Source organism: Diadema setosum, chromosome 4 (assembly GCF_964275005.1).
Source record: "Diadema setosum chromosome 4, eeDiaSeto1, whole genome shotgun sequence".
Lineage (NCBI taxonomy): Eukaryota > Metazoa > Echinodermata > Echinoidea > Diadematoida > Diadematidae > Diadema > Diadema setosum.
The window spans coordinates 33,064,312-33,076,579 of record NC_092688.1 but is presented as its reverse complement, the minus strand read 5'-3'; positions in this window follow the sequence as shown (position 1 = coordinate 33,076,579).

Genomic DNA, 12,268 nt, shown 5'->3' with positions numbered 1-12,268 from the left:
TGGGTTTCTCTGCTCAAGGACCACAATAAATTCCGCGAAGCTATACATGGAACTGTCGATTTATGTACTACATGGTGTGAAATTATGAAAATCGTCTGGAATGCCCCTTTAAATCAAGCGTAAATATTGTTCAGTCGACAACCACATACGGCGTTTAACATGAATAATGGATGATACGTCGTATAGACAATTGCTACTCTGTTGGAGATTCATGAGAAAAATAATGCATGATGATGAATATTGAGCAGTAGTAGTAGAAGTAAAAGTAGTGAGGGTGGTATAGTAGCAATAGCGGACGTAATAATAGTAGTGGTTCCATGACATTTGCTCCTGCGCCAATTGCTCCCATTAAATATCTGTACGCTGAAACAAACGCATACCAACAAACATAACCCTATCCCTAATCCTAATCGTCTCATCAAACTAAACCTAAAACCTTTTCACAACCCTATTTTATAACCCTAACCCTAAGTCCTTGGAGAAATGAAGACCGGAGCAATTTGTCACAGAAGCAAATGCCATGTCACCAGGAGTATAGTAGTAGTAGTAGTAGTAGTAGTAGAAGTATTAGTAGTAGTAGTAGTAGTAGAAGTAGTAGTAGTAGTAGTAGTGGTAGTAGTAGTAGTAGTAGCAGTAGTAGTAGTAGTAGTAGAAGTAGTAGTAGTAGTAGTAGTAGTAGTAGAAGTAGTAGTAGTAGTAGTAGTAGTAGTAGTAGTAGAAGTAGTAGTAGTAGTAGTAGTAGTAGTAGTAGAAGTAGCAGTAGTAGTAGTAGTAGTAGTAGTAGAAGTAGTAGTAGAAGTAGTAGTAGTAGTAGTAGTAGTAGTAGTAGTAGAAGTAGTAGTAGTAGTAGTAGTAGTAGCAGTAGTAGTAGTAGTAGAAGTAGCAGTAGTAGTAGTAGTAGTAGTAGAAGTAGTAGTAGTAGTAGTAGTAGTAGTAGTAGCAGTAGTAGTAGTAGTAGTAGAAGTAGTAGTAGAAGTAGTAGTAGTAGTAGTAGTAGTAGAGTGTATATAGAGTGTATGTATCTTTTTTGTACTGATCATGTAGACATGAACATGTTGTTAACCCTGTCTAGTATATTGTATTACTCGCATTTCAAATTTATAATAATTGTTTCTTGTACATTCTGTTGGAAAAAAAAAGTGAAAAATGAAGTTTGATTGAATTGACTTGAATAGTAGCAGTAGTAGTAGTAGTAGTAGTAGTAGTAGTTGGTGTTGTTCTTGTTGTTGTAGTAGTAGTAGTATAGTAGTGGCAGCAGTAGTTGTACCAGTAGTAATGATACATATATGTAGCAGTAGTATTATAGTAGTAGTAGCAGTAGTAACTATACCTAGTAGTAGAAGTAGTAGTAGTAGTAGTAGTAGTAGTAGTAGTAGTAGTAGTAGTAGTAGTAGTAGTAGTAGTAGTAGTAGTAGTAGCAGCAGCAGCAGCAGTTGGCATCCCAATCCCCAAACGATTAAAACAATCTCATGCGATAGAGAGTACGCTGACACCATGTTGGTAAACACCTCTCATATGGGCCATCGTATAAATGCTCCCAATTAACCAATGGACGTTCATTTGTACCTCTGATGTCACTTTGGATAATTGCTTCCTATCCGATTGAGTGTCCTTCAGGTTTAACTGATACTCGTGGAATTATGCTTGCATCGTTCAATAGGAATACGAATACACATTTCCTTGCTATTTTTACGTCCAGCTTGAGATGATAAACATATAAACGTTTAAATGGTGCTCGTAAGGAAGTCATTGATTATTATTCGCGAACATAAAAAGATGCAGTTTTCAGTGAACCGACGAAGAAATGCAGAACTTGCCTGCTGTTGCAATTCACTTACACTGTGTGAAACATGTCCCATAACGACGATTAAAAAAGAAAGGAGATGATAAGATGTAAACACAAGGTGGGATAAAGTTAATGTATTACGAAAAACGTCAGTGAGTATGAAACATTCAATCTGGCTTGTAGACAAACTAAAACACAAAAATAAATACGCAAAACTCAATTAGACTAGCGTCCATTAGTTCTGCAAACAATAATCACTGACAGATTTAGCGCTGGTCGTGGCTGAAATATATTATCCATCAACGCATCATTTGTTCACATCATTACTAATTTTGCTTGACTGCTGCGTCATGGTTATAACTGCTATACAGCCCTATGTTAACAAACACTGTGGCTTAAGACAGGGTGGATATTAAAATCTGTTCTACGTCCAATGACAAGTATAATGCTTGAGCACTTTCATGGGCAAGAAATCATGTTATACGCGACTGCCTTTAGACAAAATTACATTTAAAAAAAGCTCTTTTATACACCAGGTGGAATTAATTTGAAATGCACCTTCCCAGGCTCCCTGCATGCTGTATCTTTTGTTAATCATAATTAGTACTTCAGTAATGATTGACATTTATGTCATTGGCAGAATCTTGGTTTGAGAGGTTTCTGTGTGTCCATTTTTTTGTTTGTTTATTTGTGTGGTTTTTTTTTTTTTGTGCGTATCCAAATGATCTGAAGTAAAAAATAGAATATATGACATTTGATGTCAAGATATTCACATGGCCACATAAGTGATGTTGAGGATATCATGAATCAACACAAGTCAACATACATTTGCATATAATATGGTTCCTTTAAAACATTGAATAATTGGTGCTCTTTTACGTCGATAAAGGGCAATGTATCAATTTTTTAGTTGCAATAAAACAACTAGAAACAAGAATTCATAAATTTGAAGATCGCAACATGCATATAAACCACAGGCATTGTCAAATTGACGGTTAACCTGATGGCTGTGTATTCGAATCGAGTTATCTACGTCTGCAACTTCCCTTTTATGATGAAAAGTTATTTTTGAGGACCACGTCTTTCATTGACACTCGTGCTGTATTTCAATGTGTTTGATAGTTGGAAATCACGCACTCGTTTCGGGTAGTGAAAAAACACACGCGAAGTTTTAGAAATAAATTGTAGCAGTCGGTTTTTTTTTTTAATTTCCTGTCATAACAACTGTTTTGTTACTTTGTGATCGAGCCTCTGAGGGCGACGCTTCATTAATTTCGTTTAGCCTTCTTCTCTCTGCAATATAACCTTTCTCCTTTTTTCCCTTTAAACATGTAGCTGATCTACTGAATACATTGCAGTCATTATATTTACGTGAATGACGCCATTTTTCGATTCGTATTTAAACGGCTTTCGGGAAGCGGAATGAAAAGGTTGGCCCAAGCGTAAAGAACTAACTCCTACAAAGACGACCAGCCTCATAGACCATTATCATAGCACGTTCACGCATTGAATCAAACGTCTAGGCGCAGAGTTTGCCCAATAAGTCATGAGCATGAAAGAAAAACAAACTTCTTTGTAGGCTTATAATCAGCCAGATAATATTATTGGTCGTGGTATCCGTTCAAGTCGTTCATTATTCTAAATAACCAAACGAACAGTTCAGCTCATTCAGTCTTCTGACAGCCATAACATGTTGGTTTTATATTTTGATTTGATCTAATCTCGTTTTGCTTTCAGGGGTTTGGTAAGGACAGAGCCAGCAAGCATAACAACACCCCGCCTGTGGGTACTTGGTAATTAACTGTACGAGTAGGCCTACAGGAACTACACCGAAAACCCAAAATGAGACAAATAATCGCAAGGGTAATGATCGTTTATCGTGCTTGGTGAATTTTTTCCTGTTCTAACTGGTCATTTATTAACCCAACAGTCTCGTGTATGAATAAATGAGCTGTTCATTTGTCATCTGTCATTAGTCTTTAAGTGTCGTCTGCTTCCGCGTGTAGCCACCATTAACCGATATCCTACGGAAAACTACTTGAAAATCCTGATACAAGTTTGCGAGTTTTGCTCATCTATAGTAAAAGCAAACGGAAAGTAAAACTGTGACAATGATAGCAAGTATCAGATTAGTATGATAAGAATGCATGCTAAAGCATTTTGAGATGTAAACCATCTGTAAATCTGAGACAAAATAATTCGGAGTTAGCTCATGGGCACACTGATATAAATGACCTTTTTTTCCCCATAGGGTGTTTTACACAAAAGTTTAGTCGATCTTACAAGTTAAGACCAACTTAAAATTATGGTATGCCATTGGTTTCCACGTTCAGTTTTATCTAATGCTTTCAGAATCCACCTCAGATTGTTATCAAAATGTACACAAAAATTTCCTTGTCCCACAATTATTCATTATGTGTAATTATTAATGGCTGCATGTAAAAGTCTCCAAAATTTTCATTTAATACTGGAAGTTAGAATATAATTGAAGACATGCACGGCATGCCAATCTTGCTGTTTTTAAGATCGACTTAAAGGAGACCTCCGGATGATTTTCAGACTTTTACATTTGAACAACTATAAATCAGTTATACAGAGTTGTACAGAGTTTCAGAATTTATAGTGATTGGGATGAGGAATAAGAATGTTTTCAAAATTTAGAGCAAATTGAAATGAATAAGGATGATGATATGGCAGCCTCACCATAAGAATGCACTATAGATGGGGCTCAAGGAAGCAGAACAAAAGAAGAAATTAAACATGATTCTACACAGGTGAACTTGTTAAGCAAGTGGTGTTGTAATGGAATTACACTGCTACATTTCAGAAATATAATATTTTATGTGAGGCTCCTATGTCCTCAACACCGTTCAGTGTATAAGTTGTATTTTGTTTAAGATTTTTCAGAGTATTGGTTTCTCTGCTCAGGGACCGCAATATATTCCAGAAATCTATACTTGTCATGGAGCTGTCAATAAGCCAGTTCGGGGTTCCAGTTTGAGTATGAGCAGAAAAAAAGGTCATTTGTACCGAGGGACAGGTTGGTTTTTAATTTCACTGAGATAAGCATCTGTAATGCTATGATTATTCATGTAATCCTTATAAATGGTGCCTGCCAGTACATCCTCCTGACAGAAAAAAGTTTGTTAATGTATTCAAAACAGCACAATGAAATGGATGCTTCCCAAAGTGTTGATTGACGAACCATTCTGGTCACTTCATCTGCACAGGTTCATTCTTTGTTAGAATACGAGTTCCATAAATTGCTCTGTTGGGCAAGCTGCTGTTGCTTTGAATTGAGTTAAGTGCCTCACCAACTGAGAAGAGTGAAAGGTCATTTGTACCCATGTGCACATGAGCTATCTCCAAACTGGCTTATTTATGACAATGAATTGTCTCGAATACCCCTTTATTTTCTATTTATTTATTAATTTTTTTTTTTTGGTGAAACACCCCCAGTTGACTAGGCATTTCATTTGTTCTGTCAACAGCATAAAGCAAGAGCTTGCCCACCATAACAATTTATGGAATTCATCTTCAAACAAAGAATAAACATGTGCAGAGCAGGTGACCAGAATGATCTGTCAGTTGACACCTGGGGAAGCATACATTTCATTGTTTCCCCCTGAATGTTTCTGTGTTTGTTTGTGTGTGTGTGTTTTTGTTTTTTGTTTTTTTTGTTGATTCTGTCAAATACCAGGCTTACTGTCTGGTGGATGTGCTGGAAAGCATTGTTTATAAGGATCTCATGAATAATCATCACATCACAGATGCTTATCCCACTGAATTTACAAACCAACATGCATGTTCGTGCAAATGACCTTTTCTGCTCATGCGCAAAGTGGAATTACGAACTGGTCTATACCTACGCACTCATCTGACCTAAACACATGAAAATACACATGTGATAACTCAGTCATGCATAGAAAACGTGCTTTCGCAACAAACACTCAAAGACCCACACACAGGCACTTCTATGGCGTCTTTCCCAGAGGACAACCATTAATCTCTTACATTTTTTGTCCCCATACGAGAGACAACATGAGACATTTCATTGATGTGCAGAAGAAAGAAAAAAAAAAAAATGTTGCATGGCTTTGCCGAGGACGGCGGGGTTCTCTTGACACTCTTTTCAACTTTGTCCTTGGTCTTGAAAACAACTCCGGGAAACAACTTAACCCTAACTTAAGCAGCCTGCAACCGTCAAAACACAAAATGTTTTCACGCCCTGACGTAGATGGCCTCCTACCTCTCATGGCGATCTCTGCCAGTGTAATGTTCACTGTAGGCACCAATGATACTTCAACATAGTGTTGTAGAGAAAGATGTTGATAATGACAAAATTCTTGCTTAGCCGTAGAGGTGAAGATTCATCCGTAAAAGGGTTTCTTCTGAATCAAAGAAAACCAAATCAAACAATTGATTGCGGCATTCTTCATCAAGTTTATAGTAACTTTTTCCCATAGCTTCTTTACATAACGCCTGATCAACATTGATGGAAATCGAACAACGAAATTATGAATTAAGTTGTACTATGAGATTTAAAGATATACATACATATATATATATATATATATATATATATATATATATATATATATATATATATATATGAGACGGAAGGAAAACTTGCAGTATAGACGTTGCAGTGGTGTTCAGTCTTGCCGTTATTCCCCGAGCTTTCGGCTATTTCACTAGCCTTTTTCAAGGGCTTGATGAGACATAACATAAAAGCAAAATAGCAACCAATTTGCATGCATTTGAACAGAAATAGAAATAGAAATAGTAATAACAAGAAGCCAATAAAACGGAATATAGGCAGTGGCACCAATTCGCATACATTTCAACAGAATAAGGCAGACAACAGAACAAAAACAACTGCAACGTCTATACTGCAAGTTTTCCTTCCGTCTCACATATACCAACGATGCAGTACCCACCACGTACGAGGCCAAGCCCGCTTCACATTATATATATATATATATATATATATATATATATATATATATATATATATATATATATATATATATACATATATTGTAGTTGCTCCGCGTATTGGCAGTACTAGAAATAGCAATAATAATGTCACAATAGAGGAATGCATTAAATGCCAATTGCCTTGATTTTATTAAAATCCGAATTTTCGGGGGCCTCCCCCTTCGTCAGGGATGACAGTGCGAATGAATTTTCACAGTAATCACTGTGAAAATTCATTCGCACTGTAAAATATTTGGGGGCAACTGCATTATGAGACAAATACAGGTTGATGTCAACGTTTTAAGTAAGGAGTTAAACTGATTAACTCTTGAAATACATAAACAAAGCAGTATGGACATTAAAATTAGTAATATTCACACAATCAAAGCGGCAAAACAGTGACTAATCGTTGATTTTTTTTCTCTCTCTTTTGGCATCGATTCAAGGTTCTATAAAGGTTGTATGAAGTTTAAAACGCATCCACAATAAACGAATGAACAGATAAAACAAGCTGAAGCAGTTGTACATGTACAAGGATGTCTGTGAAAACCGTTGCCACCTCTTGAAGATCACACTTGAACTCTTTCTTTACAGGGAAGGAGATCAAAGTAAGACAAATTTATAATAAACAAATTACATTAGAAAACAGAACAATATAACAAAATAAAAACAAATCAATAAAATGTAATGACATTTGCTTTTTATTCTACCCTCTGTTGGCCTGATGCTTTTTTTTACAAGCCTGAATCTGTCAACGAACGATTGGATGTTAAAGGGATGATATAGCGTTGGTGAAGATGAAGATTGGGCTTTTGACTTTTTGCGAGATACCAAGAAACCACTCACGAAATAGTACAGAGCATACCATTCTAAGAGGAATTCAAAGTTTATTAGATGAAAATCGGTTTTGGAATGGCTGACACATCCAAAAACGTATTAACTGTAGAAAAACGTATTAACTTCAAGATTCTTCTTCTTGCTTACCGTACATTGCACAAATTTGCCCCTGTCTTCTTTCAAAATACTCTTCATCTTCACCAACCACCACGTACTCTCCGTTCATCAAACTCGCTAAAAATTATATACTCTTTCATATTTCATACGAGGTTTCTCCCTATCTCACCAAAAAAAAAAAAAAAAATGTTAGAAACTTGAAGTTAGGTCTCAACCAAAACTATACGATCCCTTTAAGTCTTGACTCTTACAACTCCAGCGAGATGATCAAAGGGGTAGTTGATAGGCGTTGTCACTGTGTTTATTGCATATGACTGTCGATGTCATTGTCGCTGTCGTTGTGCATGGAATGGGGAGGGGAATCGTTAAAGATTTGTGTATGTGTGTATGAGTGTATTTGTGAATGGGTGAATGTGTGCTGAGAATGGAGTGCTGGATGAAATATTCTTCTTCTTCTAATTCTTCTTCTTATTCTTATTCTTCTTCTTCTTCTTCTTCTTCTTCTTCTTCTTCTTCTTCTTCTTCTTTTTCTTCTTCTTCTTCTTCTTCTTCTTCTTCTTCTTCTTCTTCTTCTTTTTCTTCTTCTTCTTCTTCTTCTTCTTCTTCTTCTTCTTCTTCTTCTTCTTCTTCTTCTTCTCCTTCTTCTGGTTAAGTCTGCCTCCTTCAATAAGCCGGAGATTCTTGCAGAATAGTGTTAATGCTAATGTTAGCGTATGAGGACCCCGAATGCCTTCAGTAAGTTTTTAATCATGAATTTTATAATCGGAGAGGAAATGGTAAAATGAGGTATACACATTATTTTGTGCACTCATCCCAAAGTGAAAGTCATGTAGATATTATTTGAAACGACAATGGCATGTCTGGATATTTTTGAAATTTCCACGCATAACACGAAACGTTATGGATAAGTCCTTGCAGTTTATCATAAACAGCGCCACCACGAGTTATTCGTAAAACGCAAAACTTTTCCTCTAATCGCATGACATCGTGCAGATCTTTGGCTCTTTGCAATCATTATGGCGTTGAAATATCTTTCTCTAAGAATCGATGCGATATGTTTTATGTTTGGCATCCATTCTGGTATTTTCAAAGAAGGGGTTCTTCCCACTGAAAGTTAATGCTAAAGGTGGTTATTCAGCGAGGATAAATCATAATTGGTATCGTTTTATGGCTTAACTAGTGAAAAGGCGATGTCAGAATTAAATGAAAAGGATAGAATCAATGTTAACTGACTAATATTCCCCATTACATGTAATCGGCCGAGAACAGAAAAAGAAGTATATATTCAAACCCCCCCCCCCAAAAAAAAAGAGATGTATTTTCATTTTGTTTAATTCACAATAATGTTCAAGCAAGCGTACTACACTATCAACATTGCAGACATAAGGACACGTAGATGCCTCCGCATACCGGATGCAAACTGCTAAAAATAAATATGCACAAACGTTTTGAACGTCAATATTGACCTTTGATTCGCATGATCGTGTCTTCTTCGTTTTAGTCTTTTTCCTCAGGAAAATAGAACTTTATAGCTTCGCTAAATTTCTACTTTCAAGGAGGGTTTGCTTTGATTTGATTTATAATTTATAACAGCGATAGAAGTGTAAATTTACCCCCCATAAAATGTATCATTTTCTCATTTTGTTTCATTCACAATATTGTTCAAGCAAAGCGTACTACACTAACAACATGGCAGACACAAAAACACATGTAAGACGCCTCCGTTTACTGGATGCAAACTGCTAAAAATAAATTTGCACAAATGTTTTAAACATGATGCTGACCTTTGATTCACACAATCATGTTTCTTCGTTTGAGTGTTTTTCCTCGGAAAATAGAACTTTATGGTTTCGCTTAATTACCATTTTCAAGGAGGCTTTGTTTTGCTTTATTCTGTGCTTTGTCAACGTAAGTTGCTTGTTCCTCAGCCAGGTTATAAGAAAAGTTGTGAGTTAATTTGGAAAAAATAGGGAAATTAAGAAATAGGGCATGGAACATTATTCCTTTCAGTATTTTGTGGAAAGTTGGCAAACGATTCTTTGTAGCAGTACCGCAGTTTTTGTATGTTGCGTAGTAGTTTCAAACAGCGCCCTCTGATGACTGTAATGTCCATAAATCAGTTTTGACGAGATCTTTGCCTTCGTCACAGGGTTCACGTCATTTTGATTACTTGATTGTTTATGATATTGATTTGTTTCTCTGTTTGTCATAAACCTTTCGAACAAAAGTTGTGAACGAATCCAGACGAAATATTCAAGAAGGGCCAAGAAAGAAATGACTTGTTTTTCTTGTATTGTCTTATCAATTTTCTTTACTTTTTATCTGTGTGGTCCAATGATCTTTGTCTTTACGAGATTATAGTACTTTAAGCATTCTGCAAATTAAGTCCTCAAATAATGTCTACAATTATGTGTTGTCTAGGGAAAAGAAGATAAGTAAATAAATAAACTCAATTGCATGGGGCAGTTTTAAAGCAAGTTGTATTTGCTTTGATCCTGATAGTTTGATGCTTTGATCCTGATTTTTCATGACGCGTGCAGTTACATGAGACAAAACAGGAAAAACCGACACGATTTACTTTTATAGTTGTATGTCATTAAATGGGGAAAAATAGCCTATTTTTATGCTGGAGGTCTGCGTTTTCTCTTTCTCCTTTACGCAGGGATTTTGGAATGGGGGGGGGGGGGTGGTCTTTAAAAAGAAATCGGAAAGAGAAATAAAAACACCCGCTACTTTCCGAGGGTTAAGTCCGTAGATTCTTCCTGTCTAAATGCAGTTTAGATAGGAAATACTTCAAAAACTCAATACGTCACTCGATGCAATGCCTGTCACAGAGCGATATACAGCTGGCACCTGCAGAACGCGATGCGTGTGTGCTCGCAGGCGATATCATCGTTGACACACATGCACATCAGCAGGACCACCCCCCCCCACACACACACACACACACACACAATGAAGAAGTAAAGACAACATCAATATGATTTTCATAAACTCGTTATATTTCTCATGAAAATATTACATTATCATATAACATGATAAACCCATGCGATCAGATAATCAACGTACGCAAGATTCTATCACATACAATTCTTTTTCATCTAATGCCACAACCTGTCCACAATTATTAATGACATTCATTACAGATGATAAAAGTCGACGGAATCATGTCTCTGCAAAAAGAATGTATCGCAATCCTTTTCCTTTGAAGACGTTTCGCAGCAAATCATTGGTCGTTGCTGGATGAAGTTAGATCAACGTTTATCCACCCATTCATAGTTTCCTGACGGGGAGCTTGGGTCCAAAATAATACAACGCTTTCGACTCATGGACTCGTGCTTTTGTGAAAGTCGAGTGCAAGACTTCATCGACAGAGGGCGCAACAGCGCAACATCGCTCTCCGACTTTCAATGATTTACAGCATCTGCTGTAACTACATGACCTGTATACAAAGTTTACAATGCGACTATTGACAATCAAAGATGCATTGAATTACGTTTCCCCTACGACTCAATTGACGCCCTGTACTATTTTGTAAGCTTTGAAACTCTCTTCTCGCAAGTGTGTTTTTGTCTTATTCTAGCCTTGACGTCAAGAACCTTCATAAATAATCATCTCTGTAAGTATCATTGTGAACTCTTCAATTTAGCGACTGAAGTTCTTAAAACAAATGCTTTGCAGTTGAGTAATTGTTTTATGACTGACGTTCTTTCGAAATCCAGTCCAACAATCCGAGCCATTTATGAATGCGCACTATATTATTTCTAATGATTAGTGAAATGGCAACTCTGAGGAGGTCTTGAAGTTTCTTCATGCCTAGACACCATTTTAGATCATGCTCAATACCAATGATCAGATACCGCGTGGATCAAATCACCAGGATTCAAAATGTAATACATGGAATCAATAATTATTACTTCTCTTTCGTGTGCTACAATCACGTGATCACAGAAACGAGATCAAATTTTAGCTAACTCTTAAGTTGCAGGAAGGAAGACAGCAAGAAAGTCATATGCGATACTACAGTTTTCGAAGATATTATAGAAAACCACTGATTGGTTAGTACACAATGACGTCAGATGTTAGATCGGACAGGTCAGTTTCACTCACAATCATGTTATTGATAGAATATTGGTTTATTGACAGCAAGGGTGGGCCGGAAAGCATAACCAGCCTAGCGTTTAATTGCATTCGGTGTGAGTGTGTCATCATTTCGACACAGTGACGAAAATGTAAGGCATATACTGTATGGCTTTTTTTTTCCATCGAAGCGGACAAGGAGGGGAGGGCATTAACCCTTGGCCCAACAACGAACACTACAAATACCCCCCCCCCCCCGGGGCCGGGGACATGTGTAGTGCCCAATGTAGTCAGCTCTATGTAGTGTATTCATTTTTTCTTCCCTATGCAGTCGTCTCTTTCTTTTCCTTATATACGGATTGTTCTACTTTATTTTGGGTTTACTTTTGTCTTCTTGTCATTTCCCCCTTTTTGGCTTAGTTTCTTCTCATTTTTCTTCATTTTCTCTCTTCTTTTCCTCCTTCTTCT